The sequence below is a fragment of the Dendrobates tinctorius genome, unplaced genomic scaffold (assembly GCF_039654945.1).
Source record: "Dendrobates tinctorius isolate UK_male_01 unplaced genomic scaffold, ASM3965494v1 ptg000143l, whole genome shotgun sequence".
Lineage (NCBI taxonomy): Eukaryota > Metazoa > Chordata > Amphibia > Anura > Dendrobatidae > Dendrobates > Dendrobates tinctorius.
The window spans coordinates 6,916,747-6,937,686 of NW_027361810.1; positions in this window are offsets into that span (position 1 = coordinate 6,916,747).

Here is a 20,940-nt window from a genome sequence, read left to right on the forward strand (position 1 = left end):
GATTTTGAATTTCTGCTCACACTAGTGGACACTGGACACTTTTGGATTGAGTGAGGCCCACTGAATATCTGAGCGCTATTTCACAGGCTCGATGGCACAGCTGTGACCAAAGTGACTAGAGGATAAGTGAGATTTTGAATTTCTGCAGACACTTGTGGACACTGGACACTTTTGGATTGTGTGAGTCCCACTGAATATCTGAGCGCTATGTCACAGGCTCGATGGCACAGCTGTGACCAAAGTGACTAGAGGATAAGTGAGATTTTGAATTTCTGCAGACACTTGTGGACACTGGACACTTTTGGATTGTGTGAGGCCCACTGAATAGCTGAGCGTTATGTCACAGGCTCGATGGCACAGCTGTGACCAAAGTGACTAGAGGATAAGTGAGATTTTGAATTTCTGCTCACACTAGTGGACACTGGACACTTTTGGATTGTGTGAGGCCCACTGAATATCTGAGCACTATGTCACAGGCTCGATGGCACAGCTGTGACCAAAGTGACTAGAGGATAAGTGAGATTTTGAATTTCTGCAGACACTTGTGGACACTGGACACTTTTGGATTGTGTGAGGCCCACTGAATATCTGAGCACTATGTCAAAGGCTCGATGGCATAGCTGTGACCAAAGTGACTAGAGGATAAGTGAGATTTTGAATTTCTGCTCACACTAGTGGACACTGGACACTTTTGGATTGTGTGAGGCCCACTGAATATCTGAACGCTATGTCACAGGATCGATGGCACAGCTGTGACCAAAGTGACTAGAGGATAAGTGAGATTTTGAATTTCTGCAGCAGACACTTGTGGACACTGGACACTTTTAGATTGTGTGAGGTCCACTGAATATCTGAGCGCTATGTCACAGGCTCGATGGCACAGCTTTGACCAAAGTGACTAGAGGATAAGTGAGATTTTGAATTTCTGCAGACACTTGTGGACACTGGACACTTTTGGATTGTGTGAGGCCCACTGAATATCTGAGCACTATGTCACAGGCTCGATGGCACAGCTGTGACCAAAGTGACTAGAGGATAAGTGAGATTTTGAATTTCTGCTCACACTAGTGGACACTGGACACTTTTGGATTGTGTGAGGCCCACTGAATATCTGAGCGCTATGTCACAGGCTCGATGGCACAGCTGTGACCAAAGTGACTAGAGGATAAGTGAGATTTTGAATTTCTGCAGACACTTCTGGACACTTTTGGATTGTGTGAGGCCCACTGAATATCTGAGCGCTATGTCACAGGCTCGATGGCACAGCTGTTAAAAAAGTGACTAGAGGATAAGTGAGATTTTGAATTTCTGCAGACACTTGTGGACACTGGACACTTTTGGATTGTGTGAGGCCCACTGAATATCTGACCGCTATGTCACAGGCTCGATGGCACAGCTGTGACCAAAGTGACTAGAGGATAAGTGAGATTTTGAATTTCTGCTCACACTAGTGGACACTGGACACTTTTGGATTGTGTGAGGCCCACTGAATATATGAGCGCTATGTCACAGGCTCGATGGCACAGCTGTGACCAAAGTAACTAGAGGATAAGTGAGATTTTGAATTTCTGCAGACACTTGTGGACACTGGACACTTTTGGATTGTGTGAGGCCCACTGAATATCTGAGCGCTATGTCACAGGCTCGATGGCACAGCTGTGACCAAAGTGACTAGAGGATAAGTGAGATTTTGAATTTCTGGAGACACTCTTGGACACTGGACACTTTTGGTTTGTGTGAGGCCCACTGAATATCTGAGAACTATGTCACAGGCTTGATGGCACAACTGTGACCAAAGTGACTAGAGGATAAGTGAGATTTTGAATTTCTGCTCACACTAGTGGACACTGGACACTTTTGGATAGTGTGTGGCCCACTGAATATCTGAGCGCTATGTCACAGGCTCGATGGCACAGCTGTGACCAAAGTGACTAGAGGATAAGTGAGATTTTGAATTTCTGCAGACACTTGTGGACACTGGACACTTTTGGATTGTGTGAGGCCCACTGAATATCTGAGCGCTATGTCACAGGCTCGATGGCACAGCTGTTACCAAAGTGACTAGAGGATAAGTGAGATTTTGAATTTCTGCAGACACTTGTGGACACTGGACACTTTTGGATTGTGTGAGGCCCACTGAATATCTGAGCGCTATGTCACAGGCTCGATGGCACAGCTGTGACCAAAGTGACTAGAGGATAAGTGAGATTTTGAATTTCTGCTCACACTAGTGGACACTGGACACTTTTGGATTGTGTGAGGCCCACTGAATATCTGAGCGCTATGTCACAGGCTCGATGGCACAGCTGTGACCAAAGTGACTAGAGGATAAGTGAGATTTTGAATTTCTGCTCACACTAGTGGACACTGAACACTTTTGGATTGTGTGAGGCTCACTGAATATCTGAACGCTATGTCACAGGCTCGATGGCACAGCTGTGACCAAAGTGACTAGAGGATAAGTGAGATTTTGAATTTCTGCAGCAGACACTTGTGGACACTGGACACTTTTGGATTGTGTGAGGCCCACTGAATATCTGAGCGCTAAGTCACAGGCTCGATGGCACAGCTGTGACCAAAGTGACTAGAGGATAAGTGAGATTTTGAATTTCTGCTCACACTAGTGGACACTGGACACTTTTGGATTGTGTGAGGCCCACTGAATATCTGAGCGCTATGTCACAGGCTCGATGGCACAGCTGTGACCAAAGTGACTAGAGGATAAGTGAGATTTTGAATTTCTGCAGACACTTGTGGACACTGGACACTTTTGGATTGTGTGAGGCCCACTGAATATCTGAGCGCTATGTCACAGGCTCGATGACTCAGCTGTGACAAAAGTGTCTAGAGGATAAGTGAGATTTTGAATTTCTGCAGACACTTGTGGACACTGGACACTTTTGGATTGTGTGAGGCCCACTGAATATCTGAGTGCTATGTCACAGGCTCGATGGCACAGCTGCGACCAAAGTGACTAGAGGATAAGTGAGATTTTGAATTTCTGCTCACACTAGTGGACACTGGACACTTTTGGATTGTGTGAGGCCCACTGAATATCTGAGCGCTATGTCACAGGCTCGATGGCACAGCTGTGACCAAAGTGACTAGAGGATAAGTGAGATTTTGAATTTCTGCAGACACTTGTGGACACTGGACACTTTTGGATTGTGTGAGGCCCACTGAATATCTGAGCGCTATGTCACAGGCTCGATGGCACAGCTGTGACCAAAGTGACTAGAGGATAAGTGAGATTTTGAATTTCTGCGCACACTAGTGGACACTGGACACTTTTGGATTGTGTGAGGCCCACTGAATATCTGAGCGCTATGTCACAGGCTCGATGGCACAGCTGTGACCAAAGTGACTAGAGGATAAGTGAGATTTTGAATTTCTGCAGACACTTGTGGACACTGGACACTTTTGGATTGTGTGAGGCCCACTGAATATCTGAGCGCTATGTCACAGGCTCGATGGCACAGCTGTGACCAAAGTGACTAGAGGATAAGTGAGATTTTGAATTTCTGCAGACACTTGTGGACACTGGACACTTTTGGATTGTGTGAGGCCCACTGAATATCTGAGCGCTATGTCACAGGCTCGATGGCACAGCTGTGACCAAAGTGACTAGAGGATAAGTGAGATTTTGAATTTCTGCTCACACTAGTGGACACTGGACAATTTTGGATTGTGTGAGGCCCACTGAATATCTGAGCGCTATGTCACAGGCTCGATGGCACAGCTGTGACCAAAGTGACTAGAGGATAAGTGAGATTTTGAATTTCTGCAGACACTTGTGGACACTTTTGGATTGTGTGAGGCCCACTGAATATCTGAGCGCTATGTCACAGGCTCGATGGCACAGCTGCGACCAAAGTGACTAGAGGATAAGTGAGATTTTGAATTTCTGCTCACACTAGTGGACACTGGACACTTTTGGATTGTGTGAGGCCCACTGAATATCTGAGCGCTATGTCACAGGCTCGATGGCACAGCTGTGACCAAAGTGACTAGAGGATAAGTGAGATTTTGAATTTCTGCAGACACTTGTGGACACTGGACACTTATGGATTGTGTGAGGCCCACTGAATATCTGAGCGCTATGTCACAGGCTCGATGGCACAGCTGTGACCAAAGTGACTAGAGGATAAGTGAGATTTTGAATTTCTGCAGACACTTGTGGACACTGGACACTTTTGGATTGTGTGAGGCCCACTGAATATCTGAGCGCTATGTCACAGGCTCGATGGCACAGCTGTGACCAAAGTGACTAGAGGATAAGTGAGATTTTGAATTTCTGCTCACACTAGTGGACACTGGACACTTTTGGATTGTGTGAGGCCCACTGAATATCTGAGCGCTATGTCACAGGCTCGATGGCACAGCTGTGACCAAAGTGACTAGAGGATAAGTGAGATTTTGAATTTCTGCAGACACTTGTGGACACTGGACACTTTTGGATTGTGTGAGGCCCACTGAATATCTGAGCGCTATGTCACAGGCTCGATGGCACAGCTGTGACCAAAGTGACTAGAGGATAAGTGAGATTTTGAATTTCTGCAGACACTTGTGGACACTGGACACTTTTGGATTGTGTGAGGCCCACTGAATATCTGAGCACTATGTCACAGGCTCGATGGCACAGCTGTGACCAAAGTGACTAGAGGATAAGTGAGATTTTGATTTTCTGCTCACACTAGTGGACACTGGACACTTTTGGATTGTGTGAGGCCCACTGAATATCTGAGCTTTATGTCACAGGCTCGATGGCACAGCTGTGACCAAAGTGACTAGAGGATAAGTGAGATTTTGAATTTCTGCAGACACTTGTGGACACTGGACACTTTTGGATTGTGTGAGGCCCACTGAATATCTGAGCGCTATGTCACAGGCTCGATGGCACAGCTGTGACCAAAGTGACTAGAGGATAAGTGAGATTTTGAATTTCTGCAGACACTTGTGGACACTGGACACTTTTGGATTGTGTGAGGCCCACTGAATATCTGAGCGCTATGTCACAGGCTCGATGGCACAGCTGTGACCAAAGTGACTAGAGGATAAGTGAGATTTTGAATTTCTGCTCACACTAGTGGACACTGGACACTTTTGGATTGAGTGAGGCCCACTGAATATCTGAGCGCTATGTCACAGGCTCGATGGCACAGCTGTGACCAAAGTGACTAGAGGATAAGTGAGATTTTGAATTTCTGCAGACACTTGTGGACACTGGACACTTTTGGATTGTGTGAGGCCCACTGAATATCTGAGCGCTATGTCACAGGCTCGATGGCACAGCTGTGACCAAAGTGACTAGAGGATAAGTGAGATTTTGAATTTCTGCAGACACTTGTGGACACTGGACACTTTTGGATTGTGTGAGGCCCACTGAATATCTGAGCGCTATGTCACAGGCTCGATGGCACAGCTGTGACCAAAGTGACTAGAGGATAAGTGAGATTTTGAATTTCTGCTCACACTAGTGGACACTGGACACTTTTGGATTGTGTGAGGCCCACTGAATATCTGAGCGCTATGTCACAGGCTCGATGGCACAGCTGTGACCAAAGTGACTAGAGGATAAGTGAGATTTTGAATTTCTGCAGACACTTGTGGACACTTTTGGATTGTGTGAGGCCCACTGAATATCTGAGCGCTATGTCACAGGCTCGATGGCACAGCTGTGACCAAAGTGACTAGAGGATAAGTGAGATTTTGAATTTCTGCAGACACTTGTGGACACTGGACACTTTTGGATTGTGTGAGGCCCACTGAATATCTGAGCACTATGTCACAGGCTCGATGGCACAGCTGTGACCAAAGTGACTAGAGGATAAGTGAGATTTTGAATTTCTGCTCACACTAGTGGACACTGGACACTTTTGGATTGTGTGAGGCCCACTGAATATCTGAATGCTATGTCACAGGATCGATGGCACAGCTGTGACCAAAGTGACTAGAGGATAAGTGAGATTTTGAATTTCTGCAGCAGACACTTGTGGACACTGGACACTTTTAGATTGTGTGAGGTCCACTGAATATCTGAGCGCTATGTCACAGGCTCGATGGCACAGCTGTGACCAAAGTGACTAGAGGATAAGTGAGATTTTGAATTTCTGCAGACACTTGTGGACACTGGACACTTTTGGATTGTGTGAGTCCCACTGAATATCTGAGCGCTATGTCACAGGCTCGATGGCACAGCTGTGACCAAAGTGACTAGAGGATAAGTGAGATTTTGAATTTCTGCAGACACTTGTGGACACTGGACACTTTTGGATTGTGTGAGGCCCACTGAATAGCTGAGCGCTATGTCACAGGCTCGATGGCACAGCTGTGACCAAAGTGACTAGAGGATAAGTGAGATTTTGAATTTCTGCTCACACTAGTGGACACTGGACACTTTTGGATTGTGTGAGGCCCACTGAATATCTGAGCACTATGTCACAGGCTCGATGGCACAGCTGTGACCAAAGTGACTAGAGGATATGTGAGATTTTGAGTTTCTGCAGACACTTGTGGACACTGGACACTTTTGGATTGTGTGAGGCCCACTGAATATCTGAGCACTATGTCACAGGCTCGATGGCACAGCTGTGACCAAAGTGACTAGAGGATAAGTGAGATTTTGAATTTCTGCTCACACTAGTGGACACTGGACACTTTTGGATTGTGTGAGGCCCACTGAATATCTGAACGCTATGTCACAGGATCGATGGCACAGCTGTGACCAAAGTGACTAGAGGATAAGTGAGATTTTGAATTTCTGCAGCAGACACTTGTGGACACTGGACACTTTTAGATTGTGTGAGGTCCACTGAATATCTGAGCGCTATGTCACAGGCTCGATGGCACAGCTGTGTCCAAAGTGACTAGAGGATAAGTGAGATTTTGAATTTCTGCAGACACTTGTGGACACTGGACACTTTTGGATTGTGTGAGGCCCACTGAATATCTGAGCACTATGTCACAGGTTCGATGGCACAGCTGTGACCAAAGTGACTAGAGGATAAGTGAGATTTTGAATTTCTGCTCACACTAGTGGACACTGGACACTTTTGGATTGTGTGAGGCCCACTGAATATCTGAGCGCTATTTCACAGGCTCGATGGCACAGCTGTGACCAAAGTGACTAGAGGATAAGTGAGATTTTGAATTTCTGCAGACACTTGTGGACACTGGACACTTTTGGATTGTGTGAGTCCCACTGAATATCTGAGCACTATGTCACAGGCTCGATGGCACAGCTGTGACCAAAGTGACTAGAGGATAAGTGAGATTTTGAATTTCTGCAGACACTTGTGGACACTGGACACTTTTGGATTGTGTGAGGCCCACTGAATATCTGAGCACTATGTCAAAGGCTCGATGGCATAGCTGTGACCAAAGTGACTAGAGGATAAGTGAGATTTTGAATTTCTGCTCACACTAGTGGACACTGGACACTTTTGGATTGTGTGAGGCCCACTGAATATCTGAACGCTATGTCACAGGATCGATGGCACAGCTGTGACCAAAGTGACTAGAGGATAAGTGAGATTTTGAATTTCTGCAGCAGACACTTGTGGACACTGGACACTTTTAGATTGTGTGAGGTCCACTGAATATCTGAGCGCTATGTCACAGGCTCGATGGCACAGCTGTGACCAAAGTGACTAGAGGATAAGTGAGATTTTGAATTTCTGCAGACACTTGTGGACACTGGACACTTTTGGATTGTGTGAGGCCCACTGAATATCTGAGCACTATGTCACAGGCTCGATGGCACAGCTGTGACCAAAGTGACTAGAGGATAAGTGAGATTTTGAATTTCTGCTCACACTAGTGGACACTGGACACTTTTGGATTGTGTGAGGCCCACTGAATATCTGAGCGCTATGTCACAGGCTCGATGGCACAGCTGTGACCAAAGTGACTAGAGGATAAGTGAGATTTTGAATTTCTGCAGACACTTCTGGACACTTTTGGATTGTGTGAGGCCCACTGAATATCTGAGCGCTATGTCACAGGCTCGATGGCACAGCTGTTAAAAAAGTGACTAGAGGATAAGTGAGATTTTGAATTTCTACAGACACTTGTGGACACTGGACACTTTTGGATTGTGTGAGGCCCACTGAATATCTGAGCGCTATGTCACAGGCTCGATGGCACAGCTGTGACCAAAGTGACTAGAGGATAAGTGAGATTTTGAATTTCTGCAGACACTTGTGGACACTTTTGGATTGTGTGAGGCCCACTGAATATCTGAGCGCTATGTCACAGGCTCGATGGCACAGCTGCGACCAAAGTGACTAGAGGATAAGTGAGATTTTGAATTTCTGCTCACACTAGTGGACACTGGACACTTTTGGATTGTGTGAGGCCCACTGAATATCTGAGCGCTATGTCACAGGCTCGATGGCACAGCTGTGACCAAAGTGACTAGAGGATAAGTGAGATTTTGAATTTCTGCAGACACTTGTGGACACTGGACACTTATGGATTGTGTGAGGCCCACTGAATATCTGAGCGCTATGTCACAGGCTCGATGGCACAGCTGTGACCAAAGTGACTAGAGGATAAGTGAGATTTTGAATTTCTGCAGACACTTGTGGACACTGGACACTTATGGATTGTGTGAGGCCCACTGAATATCTGAGCGCTATGTCACAGGCTCGATGGCACAGCTGTGACCAAAGTGATTAGAGGATAAGTGAGATTTTGAATTTCTGCAGACACTTGTGGACACTGGACACTTTTGGATTGTGTGAGGCCCACTGAATATCTGAGCACTATGTCACAGGCTCGATGGCACAGCTGTGACCAAAGTGACTAGAGGATAAGTGAGATTTTGAATTTCTGCTCACACTAGTGGACACTGGACACTTTTGGATTGTGTGAGGCCCACTGAATATCTGAGCTTTATGTCACAGGCTCGATGGCACAGCTGTGACCAAAGTGACTAGAGGATAAGTGAGATTTTGAATTTCTGCAGACACTTGTGGACACTGGACACTTTTGGATTGTGTGAGGCCCACTGAATATCTGAGCGCTATGTCACAGGCTCGATGGCACAGCTGTGACCAAAGTGACTAGAGGATAAGTGAGATTTTGAATTTCTGCAGACACTTGTGGAAACTGGACACTTTTGGATTGTGTGAGGCCCACTGAATATCTGAGCGCTATGTCACAGGCTCGATGGCACAGCTGCGACCAAAGTGACTAGAGGATAAGTGAGATTTTGAATTTCTGCTCACACTAGTGGACACTGGACACTTTTGGATTGTGTGAGGCCCACTGAATATCTGAGCGCTATGTCACAGGCTCGATGGCACAGCTGTGACCAAAGTGACTAGAGGATAAGTGAGATTTTGAATTTCTGCAGACACTTGTGGACACTGGACACTTTTGGATTGTGTGAGGCCCACTGAATATCTGAGCGCTATGTCACAGGCTCGATGGCACAGCTGTGACCAAAGTGACTAGAGGATAAGTGAGATTTTGAATTTCTGCTCACACTAGTGGACACTGGACACTTTTGGATTGAGTGAGGCCCACTGAATATCTGAGCGCTATGTCACAGGCTCGATGGCACAGCTGTGACCAAAGTGACTAGAGGATAAGTGAGATTTTGAATTTCTGCAGACACTTGTGGACACTGGACACTTTTGGATTGTGTGAGTCCCACTGAATATCTAAGTGCTATGTCACAGGCTCGATGGCACAGCTATGACCAAAGTGACTAGAGGATAAGTGAGATTTTGAATTTCTGCAGCAGACACTTGTGGACACTGGACACTTTTGGATTGTGTGAGGCCCACTGAATATCTGAGCGCTATGTCACAGACTCGATGGCACAGCTGTGACCAAAGTGACTAGAGGATAAGTGAGATTTTGAATTTCTGCTCACACTAGTGGACACTGGACACTTTTGGATTGTGTGAGGCCCACTGAATATCTGAGCGCTATGTCACAGGCTCGATGGCACAGCTGTGACCAAAGTGACTAGAGGATAAGTGAGATTTTGAATTTCTGCAGACACTTGTGGACACTGGACACTTTTGGATTGTGTGAGGCCCACTGAATATCTGAGCGCTATGTCACAGGCTCGATGGCACAGCTGTGACCAAAGTGACTAGAGGATAAGTGAGATTTTGAATTTCTGCAGACACTTGTGGACACTGGACACTTTTGGATTGTGTGAGGCCCACTGAATATCTGAGCGCTATGTCACAGGCTCGATGGCACAGCTGTGACCAAAGTGACTAGAGGATAAGTGAGATTTTGAATTTCTGCTCACACTAGTGGACACTGGACACTTTTGGATTGTGTGAGGCCCACTGAATATCTGAGCGCTATGTCACAGGCTCGATGGCACAGCTGTGACCAAAGTGACTAGAGGATAAGTGAGATTTTGAATTTCTGCAGACACTTGTGGACACTTTTGGATTGTGTGAGGCCCACTGAATATCTGAGCGCTATGTCACAGGCTCGATGGCACAGCTGTGACCAAAGTGACTAGAGGATAAGTGAGATTTTGAATTTCTGCAGACACTTGTGGACACTGGACACTTTTGGATTGTGTGAGGCCCACTGAATATCTGAGCACTATGTCACAGGCTCGATGGCACAGCTGTGACCAAAGTGACTAGGGGATAAGTGAGATTTTGAATTTCTGCTCACACTAGTGGACACTGGACACTTTTGGATTGTGTGAGGCCCACTGAATATCTGAACGCTATGTCACAGGATCGATGGCACAGCTGTGACCAAAGTGACTAGAGGATAAGTGAGATTTTGAATTTCTGCAGCAGACACTTGTGGACACTGGACACTTTTAGATTGTGTGAGGTCCACTGAATATCTGAGCGCTATGTCACAGGCTCGATGGCACAGCTGTGACCAAAGTGACTAGAGGATAAGTGAGATTTTGAATTTCTGCAGACACTTGTGGACACTGGACACTTTTGGATTGTGTGAGTCCCACTGAATATCTGAGCGCTATGTCACAGGCTCGATGGCACAGCTGTGACCAAAGTGACTAGAGGATAAGTGAGATTTTGAATTTCTGCAGACACTTGTGGACACTGGACACTTTTGGATTGTGTGAGGCCCACTGAATAGCTGAGCGCTATGTCACAGGCTCGATGGCACAGCTGTGACCAAAGTGACTAGAGGATAAGTGAGATTTTGAATTTCTGCTCACACTTGTGGACACTGGACACTTTTGGATTGTGTGAGGCCCACTGAATATCTGAGCACTATGTCACAGGCTCGATGGCACAGCTGTGACCAAAGTGACTAGAGGATAAGTGAGATTTTGAATTTCTGCAGACACTTGTGGACACTGGACACTTTTGGATTGTGTGAGGCCCACTGAATATCTGAGCACTATGTCACAGGCTCGATGGCACAGCTGTGACCAAAGTGACTAGAGGATAAGTGAGATTTTGAATTTCTGCTCACACTAGTGGACACTGGACACTTTTGGATTGTGTGAGGCCCACTGAATATCTGAACGCTATGTCACAGGATCGATGGCACAGCTGTGACCAAAGTGACTAGAGGATAAGTGAGATTTTGAATTTCTGCAGCAGACACTTGTGGACACTGGACACTTTTAGATTGTGTGAGGTCCACTGAATATCTGAGCGCTATGTCACAGGCTCGATGGCACAGCTGTGTCCAAAGTGACTAGAGGATAAGTGAGATTTTGAATTTCTGCAGACACTTGTGGACACTGGACACTTTTAGATTGTGTGAGGTCCACTGAATATCTGAGCGCTATGTCACAGGCTCGATGGCACAGCTGTGACCAAAGTGACTAGAGGATAAGTGAGATTTTGAATTTCTGCTCACACTAGTGGACACTGGACACTTTTGGATTGTGTGAGGCCCACTGAATATCTGAGCGCTATTTCACAGGCTCGATGGCACAGCTGTGACCAAAGTGACTAGAGGATAAGTGAGATTTTGAATTTCTGCAGACACTTGTGGACACTGGACACTTTTGGATTGTGTGAGGCCCACTGAATAGCTGAGCGTTATGTCACAGGCTCGATGGCACAGCTGTGACCAAAGTGACTAGAGGATAAGTGAGATTTTGAATTTCTGCTCACACTAGTGGACACTGGACACTTTTGGATTGTGTGAGGCCCACTGAATATCTGAGCACTATGTCACAGGCTCGATGGCACAGCTGTGACCAAAGTGACTAGAGGATAAGTGAGATTTTGAATTTCTGCAGACACTTGTGGACACTGGACACTTTTGGATTGTGTGAGGCCCACTGAATATCTGAGCACTATGTCAAAGGCTCGATGGCATAGCTGTGACCAAAGTGACTAGAGGATAAGTGAGATTTTGAATTTCTGCTCACACTAGTGGACACTGGACACTTTTGGATTGTGTGAGGCCCACTGAATATCTGAACGCTATGTCACAGGATCGATGGCACAGCTGTGACCAAAGTGACTAGAGGATAAGTGAGATTTTGAATTTCTGCAGCAGACACTTGTGGACACTGGACACTTTTAGATTGTGTGAGGTCCACTGAATATCTGAGCGCTATGTCACAGGCTCGATGGCACAGCTGTGACCAAAGTGACTAGAGGATAAGTGAGATTTTGAATTTCTGCAGACACTTGTGGACACTGGACACTTTTGGATTGTGTGAGGCCCACTGAATATCTGAGCACTATGTCACAGGCTCGATGGCACAGCTGTGACCAAAGTGACTAGAGGATTAGTGAGATTTTGAATTTCTGCTCACACTAGTGGACACTGGACACTTTTGGATTGTGTGAGGCCCACTGAATATCTGAGCGCTATGTCACAGGCTCGATGGCACAGCTGTGACCAAAGTGACTAGAGGATAAGTGAGATTTTGAATTTCTGCAGACACTTCTGGACACTTTTGGATTGTGTGAGGCCCACTGAATATCTGAGCTCTATGTCACAGGCTCGATGGCACAGCTGTTAAAAAAGTGACTAGAGGATAAGTGATATTTTGAATTTCTGCAGACACTTGTGGACACTGGACACTTTTGGATTGTGTGAGGCCCACTGAATATCTGAGCGCTATGTCACAGGCTCGATGGCACAGCTGTGACCAAAGTGACTAGAGGATAAGTGAGATTTTGAATTTCTGCTCACACTAGTGGACACTGGACACTTTTGGATTGTGTGAGGCCCACTGAATATCTGAGCGCTATGTCACAGGCTCGATGGCACAGCTGTGACCAAAGTGACTAGAGGATAAGTGAGATTTTGAATTTCTGGAGACACTTGTGGACACTGGACACTTTTGGATTGTGTGAGGCCCACTGAATATCTGAGAACTATGTCACAGGCTTGATGGCACAACTGTGACCAAAGTGACTAGAGGATAAGTGAGATTTTGAATTTCTGCTCACACTAGTGGACACTGGACACTTTTGGACAGTGTGTGGCCCACTGAATATCTGAGCGCTATGTCACAGGCTCGATGGCACAGCTGTGACCAAAGTGACTAGAGGATAAGTGAGATTTTGAATTTCTGCAGACACTTGTGGACACTGGACACTTTTGGATTGTGTGAGGCCCACTGAATATCTGAGCGCTATGTCACAGGCTCGATGGCACAGCTGTTACCAAAGTGACTAGAGGATAAGTGAGATTTTGAATTTCTGCAGACACTTGTGGACACTGGACACTTTTGGATTGTGTGAGGCCCACTGAATATCTGAGCGCTATGTCACAGGCTCGATGGCACAGCTGTGACCAAAGTGACTAGAGGATAAGTGAGATTTTGAATTTCTGCTCACACTAGTGGACACTGGACACTTTTGGATTGTGTGAGGCCCACTGAATATCTGAGCGCTATGTCACAGGCTCGATGGCACAGCTGTGACCAAAGTGACTAGAGGATAAGTGAGATTTTGAATTTCTGCTCACACTAGTGGACACTGAACACTTTTGGATTGTGTGAGGCTCACTGAATATCTGAACGCTATGTCACAGGCTCGATGGCACAGCTGTGACCAAAGTGACTAGAGGATAAGTGTGATTTTGAATTTCTGCAGCAGACACTTGTGGACACTGGACACTTTTGGATTGTGTGAGGCCCACTGAATATCTGAGCGCTATGTCACAGGCTCGATGGCACAGCTGTGACCAAAGTGACTAGAGGATAAGTGAGATTTTGAATTTCTGCTCACACTAGTGGACAATGGACACTTTTGGATTGTGTGAGGCCCACTGAATATCTGAGCGCTATGTCACAGGCTCGATGGCACAGCTGTGACCAAAGTGACTAGAGGATAAGTGAGATTTTGAATTTCTGCAGACACTTGTGGACACTGGACACTTTTGGATTGTGTGAGGCCCACTGAATATCTGAGCGCTATGTCACAGGCTCGATGACTCAGCTGTGACAAAAGTGTCTAGAGGATAAGTGAGATTTTGAATTTCTGCAGACACTTGTGGACACTGGACACTTTTGGATTGTGTGAGGCCCACTGAATATCTGAGTGCTATGTCACAGGCTCGATAGCACAGCTGCGACCAAAGTGACTAGAGGATAAGTGAGATTTTGAATTTCTGCTCACACTAGTGGACACTGGACACTTTTGGATTGTGTGAGGCCCACTGAATATCTGAGCGCTATGTCACAGGCTCGATGGCACAGCTGTGACCAAAGTGACTAGAGGATAAGTGAGATTTTGAATTTCTGCAGACACTTGTGGACACTGGACACTTTTGGATTGTGTGAGGCCCACTGAATATCTGAGCGCTATGTCACAGGCTCGATGGCACAGCTGTGACCAAAGTGACTAGAGGATAAGTGAGATTTTGAATTTCTGCAAACACTTGTGGACACTGGACACTTTTGGATTGTGTGAGGCCCACTGAATATCTGAGCGCTATGTCACTGGCTCGATGGCACAGCTGTGACCAAAGTGACTAGAGGATAAGTGAGATTTTGAATTTCTGCAGACACTTGTGGACACTGGACACTTTTGGATTGTGTGAGGCCCACTGAATATCTGAGCGCTATGTCAGAGGCTCGATGGCAGAGCTGTGACCAAAGTGACTAGAGGATAAGTGAGATTTTGAATTTCTGCAGACACTTGTGGACACTGGACACTTTTGGATTGTGTGAGGCCCACTGAATATCTGAGCGCTATGTCACAGGCTCGATGGCACAGCTGTGACCAAAGTGACTAGAGGATAAGTGAGATTTTGAATTTCTGCTCACACTAGTGGACACTGGACACTTTTGGATTGTGTGAGGCCCACTGAATATCTGAGCGCTATGTCACAGGCTCGATGGCACAGCTGTGACCAAATGACTAGAGGATAAGTGAGATTTTGAATTTCTGCAGACACTTGTGGACACTTTTGGATTGTGTGAGGCCCACTGAATATCTGAGCGCTATGTCACAGGCTCGATGGCACAGCTGCGACCAAAGTGACTAGAGGATAAGTGAGATTTTGAATTTCTGCTCACACTAGTGGACACTGGACACTTTTGGATTGTGTGAGGCCCACTGAATATCTGAGCGCTATGTCACAGGCTCGATGGCACAGCTGTGACCAAAGTGACTAGAGGATAAGTGAGATTTTGAATTTCTGCAGACACTTGTGGACACTGGACACTTATGGATTGTGTGAGGCCCACTGAATATCTGAGCGCTATGTCACAGGCTCGATGGCACAGCTGTGACCAAAGTGACTAGAGGATAAGTGAGATTTTGAATTTCTGCAGACACTTGTGGACACTGGACACTTTTGGATTGTGTGAGGCCCACTGAATATCTGAGCGCTATGTCACAGGCTCGATGGCACAGCTGTGACCAAAGTGACTAGAGGATAAGTGAGATTTTGAATTTCTGCTCACACTAGTGGACACTGGACACTTTTGGATTGTGTGAGGCCCACTGAATATCTGAGCGCTATGTCACAGGCTCGATGGCACAGCTGTGACCAAAGTGACTAGAGGATAAGTGAGATTTTGAATTTCTGCAGACACTTGTGGACACTGGACACTTTTGGATTGTGTGAGGCCCACTGAATATCTGAGCGCTATGTCACAGGCTCGATGGCACAGCTGTGACCAAAGTGACTAGAGGATAAGTGAGATTTTGAATTTCTGCAGACACTTGTGGACACTGGAGACTTTTGGATTGTGTGAGGCCCACTGAATATCTGAGCACTATGTCACAGGCTCGATGGCACAGCTGTGACCAAAGTGACTAGAGGATAAGTGAGATTTTGATTTTCTGCTCACACTAGTGGACACTGGACACTTTTGGATTGTGTGAGGCCCACTGAATATCTGATCTTTATGTCACAGGCTCGATGGCACAGCTGTGACCAAAGTGACTAGAGGATAAGTGAGATTTTGAATTTCTGCAGACACTTGTGGACACTGGACACTTTTGGATTGTGTGAGGCCCACTGAATATCTGAGCGCTATGTCACAGGCTCGATGGCACAGCTGTGACCAAAGTGACTAGAGGATAAGTGAGATTTTGAATTTCTGCAGACACTTGTGGAAACTGGACACTTTTGGATTGTGTGAGGCCCACTGAATATCTGAGCGCTATGTCACAGGCTCGATGGCACAGCTGCGACCAAAGTGACTAGAGGATAAGTGAGATTTTGAATTTCTGCTCACACTAGTGGACACTGGACACTTTTGGATTGTGTGAGGCCCACTGAATATATGAGCGCTATGTCACAGGCTCGATGGCACAGCTGTGACCAAAGTGACTAGAGGATAAGTGAGATTTTGAATTTCTGCAGACACTTGTGGACACTGGACACTTTTGGATTGTGTGAGGCCCACTGAATATCTGAGCTCTATGTCACAGGCTCGATGGCAGAGCTGTGACCAAAGTGACTAGAGGATAAGTGAGATTTTGAATTTCTGCAGACACTTGTGGACACTGGACACTTTTGGATTGTGTGAGGCCCACTGAATATCTGAGCGCTATGTCACAGGCTCGATGGCACAGCTGTGACCAAAGTGACTAGAGGATAAGTGAGATTTTGAATTTCTGCTCACACTAGTGGACACTGGACACTTTTGGATTGTGTGAGGCCCACTGAATATCTGAGCGCTATGTCACAGGCTCGATGGCACAGCTGTGACCAAAGTGACTAGAGGATAAGTGAGATTTTGAATTTCTGCAGACACTTGTGGACACTTTTGGATTGTGTGAGGCCCACTGAATATCTGAGCGCTATGTCACAGGCTCGATGGCACAGCTGCGACCAAAGTGACTAGAGGATAAGTGAGATTTTGAATTTCTGCTCACACTAGTGGACACTGGACACTTTTGGATTGTGTGAGGCCCACTGAATATCTGAGCGCTATGTCACAGGCTCGATGGCACAGCTGTGACCAAAGTGACTAGAGGATAAGTGAGATTTTGAATTTCTGCAGACACTTGTGGACACTGGACACTTTTGGATTGTGTGAGGCCCACTGAATATCTGAGCGCTATGTCACAGGCTCGATGGCACAGCTGTGACCAAAGTGACTAGAGGATAAGTGAGATTTTGAATTTCTGCAGACACTTGTGGACACTGGACACTTTTGGATTGTGTGAGGCCCACTGAATATCTGAGCACTATGTCACAGGCTCGATGGCACAGCTGTGACCAAAGTGACTAGAGGATAAGTGAGATTTTGATTTTCTGCTCACACTAGTGGACACTGGACACTTTTGGATTGTGTGAGGCCCACTGAATATCTGAGCTTTATGTCACAGGCTCGATGGCACAGCTGTGACCAAAGTGACTAGAGGATAAGTGAGATTTTGAATTTCTGCAGACACTTGTGGACACTGGACACTTTTGGATTGTGTGAGGCCCACTGAATATCTGAGCGCTATGTCACAGGCTCGATGGCACAGCTGTGACCAAAGTGACTAGAGGATAAGTGAGATTTTGAATTTCTGCAGACACTTGTGGAAACTGGACACTTTTGGATTGTGTGAGGCCCACTGAATATCTGATCGCTATGTCACAGGCTCGATGGCACAGCTGCGACCAAAGTGACTAGAGGATAAGTGAGATTTTGAATTTCTGCTCACACTAGTGGACACTGGACACTTTTGGATTGTGTGAGGCCCACTGAATATATGAGCGCTATGTCACAGGCTCGATGGCACAGCTGTGACCAAAGTGACTAGAGGATAAGTGAGATTTTGAATTTCTGCAGACACTTGTGGACACTGGACACTTTTGGATTGTGTGAGGCCCACTGAATATCTGAGCTCTATGTCACAGGCTCGATGGCACAGCTGTGACCAAAGTGACTAGAGGATAAGTGAGATTTTGAATTTCTGCTCACACTAGTGGACACTGGACACTTTTGGATTGAGTGAGGCCCACTGAATATCTGAGCGCTATGTCACAGGCTCGATGGCACAGCTGTGACCAAAGTGACTAGAGGATAAGTGAGATTTTGAATTTCTGCAGACACTTGTGGACACTGGAGACTTTTGGATTGTGTTAGTCCCACTGAATAACTGAGCGCTATGTCACAGGCTCGATGGCACAGCTATGACCAAAGTGACTAGAGGATAAGTGAGATTTTGAATTTCTGCAGACACTTGTGGACACTGGACACTTTTGGATTGTGTGAGGCCCACTGAATATCTGAGCGCTATGTCACAGGCTCGATAGCACAGCTGTGACCAAAGTGACTAGAGGATAAGTGAGATTTTGAATTTCTGCTCACACTAGTGGACACTGGACACTTTTGGATTGTGTGAGGCCCACTGAATATCTGAGCGCTATGTCACAGGCTCGATGGCACAGCTGTGACCAAAGTGACTAGAGGATAAGTGAGATTTTGAATTTCTGCAGACACTTGTGGACACTGGACACTTTTGGATTGTGTGAGGCCCACTGAATATCTGAGCGCTATGTCACAGGCTCGATGGCACAGCTGTGACCAAAGTGACTAGAGGATAAGTGAGATTTTGAATTTCTGCAGACACTTGTGGACACTGGACACTTTTGGATTGTGTGAGGCCCACTGAATATCTGAGCGCTATGTCACAGGCTCGATGGCACAGCTGTGACCAAAGTGACTAGAGGATAAGTGAGATTTTGAATTTCTGCTCACACTAGTGGACACTGGACACTTTTGGATTGTGTGAGGCCCACTGAATATCTGAGCGCTATGTCACAGGCTCGATGGCACAGCTGTGACCAAAGTGACTAGAGGATAAGTGAGATTTTGAATTTCTGCAGACACTTGTGGACACTTTTGGATTGTGTGAGGCCCACTGAATATCTGAGCGCTATGTCACAGGCTCGATGGCACAGCTGTGACCAAAGTAACTAGAGGATAAGTGAGATTTTGAATTTCTGCAGACACTAGTGGACACTGGACACTTTTGGATTGTGTGAGGCCCACTGAATATCTGAGCACTATGTCACAGGCTCGATGGCACAGCTGTGACCAAAGTGACTAGAGGATAAGTGAGATTTTGAATTTCTGCTCACACTAGTGGACACTGGACACTTTTGGATTGTGTGAGGCCCACTGAATATCTGAACGCTATGTCACAGGATCGATGGCACAGCTGTGACCAAAGTGACTAGAGGATAAGTGAGATTTTGAATTTCTGCAGCAGACACTTGTGGACACTGGACACTTTTAGATTGTGTGAGGTCCACTGAATATCTGAGCGCTATGTCACAGGCTCGATGGCACAGCTGTGACCAAAGTGACTAGAGGATAAGTGAGATTTTGAATTTCTGCAGACACTTGTGGACACTGGACACTTTTGGATTGTGTGAGTCCCACTGAATATCTGAGCGCTATGTCACAGGCTCGATGGCACAGCTGTGACCAAAGTGACTAGAGGATAAGTGAGATTTTGAATTTCTGCAGACACTTGTGGACACTGGACACTTTTGGATTGTGTGAGGCCCACTGAATAGCTGAGCACTATGTCACAGGCTCGATGGCACAGCTGTGACCAAAGTGACTAGAGGATAAGTGAGATTTTGAATTTCTGCTCACACTAGTGGACACTGGACACTTTTGGATTGTGTGAGGCCTACTGAATATCTGAGCACTATGTCACAGGCTCGATGGCACAGCTGTGACCAAAGTGACTAGAGGATAAGTGAGATTTTGAATTTCTGCAGACACTTGTGGACACTGGACACTTTTGGATTGTGTGAGGCCCACTGAATATCTGAGCACTATGTCACAGGCTCGATGGCACATCTGTGACCAAAGTGACTAGAGGATAAGTGAGATTTTGAATTTCTGCTCACACTAGTGTACACTGGACACTTTTGGATTGTGTGAGGCCCACTGAATATCTGAACGCTATGTCACAGGATCGATGGCACAGCTGTGACCAAAGTGACTAGAGGATAAGTGAGATTTTGAATTTCTGCAGCAGACACTTGTGGACACTGGACACTTTTAGATTGTGTGAGGTCCACTGAATATCTGAGCGCTATGTCACAGGCTCGATGGCACAGCTGTGTCCAAAGTGACTAGAGGATAAGTGAGATTTTGAATTTCTGCAGACACTTGTGGACACTGGACACTTTTGGATTGTGTGAGGCCCACTGAATATCTGAGCACTATGTCACAGGCTCGATGACACAGCTGTGACAAAAGAGTCTAGAGGATAAGTGAGATTTTGAATTTCTGCAGACACTTGTGGACACTGGACACTTTTGGATTGTGTGAGGCCCACTGAATATCTGAGTGCTATGTCACAGGCTCGATGGCACAGCTGCGACCAAAGTGACTAGAGGATAAGTGAGATTTTGAATTTCTGCTCACACTAGTGGACACTGGACACTTTTGGATTGTGTGAGGCCCACTGAATATCTGAGCGCTATGTCACAGGCTCGATGGCACAGCTGTGACCAAAGTGACTAGAGGATAAGTGAGATTTTGAATTTCTGCAGACACTTGTGGACACTGGACACTTTTGG